Raw genomic sequence first — 2,974 nt, 5'->3', positions numbered from 1 at the left:
TCAGAGAGTGAGAATGATTGTTTTTGCAAACAGTGAATGTTAAAACGATATTAAATCATCCTCTGCTTCCTTTATTAATCAAATAATCCAAAATCTTGAGAAAAAAAATTCTTCAAGGATCATAAACATAGCAGTAGATCATTTCATGTTTTCCTGTTATTGTCGTTCACACTGCAGTTATTTTTGCACAGACCTGTGCCTCATTAATTCTGGATTTTTTAGCTGACTAAGCACATCGAGACAAAACCTATGATTAGTGCTACTAACTCAGCATTTACTCAGCAGTTAAGATGAAATGTATAACCGGAAGGTTGTAAGTTCAAAGCCACAGACTGCCAGAGAGCTACTGTTTGGATTTCAACTCTCATTTTTTTTGTATGACAAAAATGTTTACAAAGTAACCCACAGAACATGATAGGAAAACTCAACACAAGCAGAGGAGAGCTTTAACTGCCTTATTTTTTATACAAGAGCTAAGAGAGTGTGTGATGTGTGTATGTGTGTGATTGGCCCGTGTGGTTCTGATGAAACAAAGCTGTCATTTCCAACCAGAGACTGTGGCATTTATACCTTTTAGGAGTAAAACTCAGATGTGGGATTCAAACTCGAATGACATTGTGAAATTTTAGACTTTCGTCTCACTTCTAAGTGTTTCCACAGTTGCACTTTTTTGCAGAAAGACCACACCATGTGTGAAATGGATCTGCTCCCAAAGCCAAGACTCAGCTGCCTATCTTTTTCTAAAAATGACGAACTTTTTGTCCTAAAAATGGTAAAAGTTTCTAAGAATGTTAAACCATTTCGAGAAAATGTAAGCACTGTTCCAAGAACACTTTGACACAAACCTTTATTACAGTGAATGCTTGCAGAACACTGCAGGGACGTTAGTTCTTCCTAGAAACTCAAATATGTTATTGGATGTTCTCTGTTAGGTGGGTAATAACATGATTTGTTGAACGTGTCACGTTACTTCCAATTATTTCTTCACAAAGTTACACAATGCAGCACAAAAGCATGTTGAAGAATGCCTTCTAGATAAATGCTGCAAAAATATTTAAAATAAGCGAGAAGCAATGCACTTTGACTCAAAGGCTTCATCTAAATTGCTGATCAGTGTTGAGTAAAAATCAAAAGTAATGAAACATTAGTTAAATAAATATTAAGACAATAAAGGGATGTATAACATTTCTAAGTGTTTGAAGTCAAGTTTATGAATTTAATAAGCTATCTCTTTGGTTGGATTTAAGGTTTCAATGAGCATTTCCAATCTACAGTAATCAAAACCTCTACACTTAACATTTTTACAGTAGATGAACAAGGCAGTAGGTTATGGGAAATTAGTTCAAAACTGAAGAAAGTTCCTCTGTATAAATTGTGCTTAAAGAAAATGTCCTTTCATGAATTTCCATCCCAGTCCATAGTCCATTCGAACTATAATCATAACGGATCATAACATCCAAACTGATCTCAGGGCGTTCTTCTGCACAAGTCAGCTTCGGCTTTTTCCCTCTGCGCCAGGATCACAAACACCTCGTAGACCCGGAACGCAGCAAAGCCGGTGGCCACCAGGCTGGCGGCTCCGAGGATGTACCACCAGTTGAAGAAGCCGAAGGAGACGCCCTTGGCGATGCAGTAGAGCCCGAAGCAGACCAGGGCCACGGTGGAGAGGATCTGGACGCACAGGGGTGGCCCGGATGATGCCAATTTCTCCCCCATCGCTGAGTCACAGACGTCCTGATGCTCGCAGCTGTAGAGAGAGAAGTGTTCTCCAGAGCATCGCTTCACGAAGAGCGTGAGCTGACTTCCTAGCACACGGAGAGAATCTCCATCCCGTCTGGTTGCTTTGGAAAACTTGGCCTTATATACAGCTCAGCTTACAAATCTGTCATGAAAACCTGCTGAAGGTAAGTCTGAGGTCTAATCTTCCTCTCAAAGCGTAGACGGATCATCTGAAATGCCCTAGAAGGGATTACGGAGCAGATATTCACACTATCCAGAGCAAACAGGCAATCAGTGAGAGTGTGTTCTCTAAAGAGCTTACAGGAGACACGGCAGAGATTTTAACCCGCAAGATAGAAACGCTGGCTCCTTATTTCTGTCCTTGTGACGCAACAGAGGCGTTAGCCCAACTGCTAGGAGGCAAGTTTTAGAGGATAATCAGTAGAACACTGTTTGCAGTGGAGATATTTTTAGCACAACTCACATGATAAAAACAGACCAGAGATGGACAAATGATACATTTATTAGCTAGAGCAAGTGGAAGATTCAGTGTGCTGCCCAGTTCCATGACTTGGCTGCTCAGAAACTGAACTGTCTAGGTGAAAGAGTGGTACCTAGCATACTTTAATAATGTCTGGCAAGCTAGTTAGCAAGTTCAGAACATCAATACAGACTAAAAAATGGGTCATGAATGTTAAGCTGGTTAAGGACCCACACTAAAAGCTACACTAGCCATTTAATTAGGTAAACCTACCATACAGGTCACTCAAGTTCAACCACTGAGTAGATGTTATTTGTGTGGTATCTAGCTGGCTAGCTACGATCAAGTGCAAAAGTTTACACCCCTCAGTTTCTGAGTGAAGAATAGAAGAATCTGTATTTTGATTCCATGTTCATTTAATGTCATTAAAACATAGTTATCTTTATTACTAAGCTCAAACATTTGCGTCTCTGTTTTCAGGCTCTAATAAATTTATTCATTCAAATGTACCTCATTAATGACTTAAAACACAATCTCTTTACTTCATTAAGTCATATTTATAAGGCATGAAGAGTTCAAACACTCTCAAAATCTTAAACAGTCAAGAGTCAGTAGGAATTGGGAAAATCAGAAAATATGGACCACACATTGTAAGAAAAGAAGTGTTGAGGAACACAGTTACCAACAATGAAAACAAATCGGACATGGAGGAAATACAGACACCAACACGTAAAAGAAAGATAACTTAAAAAAAAAAAAAAAAAAAAAAAAAAA

This window comes from Pangasianodon hypophthalmus, chromosome 27 (assembly GCF_027358585.1).
Source record: "Pangasianodon hypophthalmus isolate fPanHyp1 chromosome 27, fPanHyp1.pri, whole genome shotgun sequence".
NCBI lineage: Eukaryota > Metazoa > Chordata > Actinopteri > Siluriformes > Pangasiidae > Pangasianodon > Pangasianodon hypophthalmus.
This window is presented reverse-complemented; position numbering follows the sequence as displayed.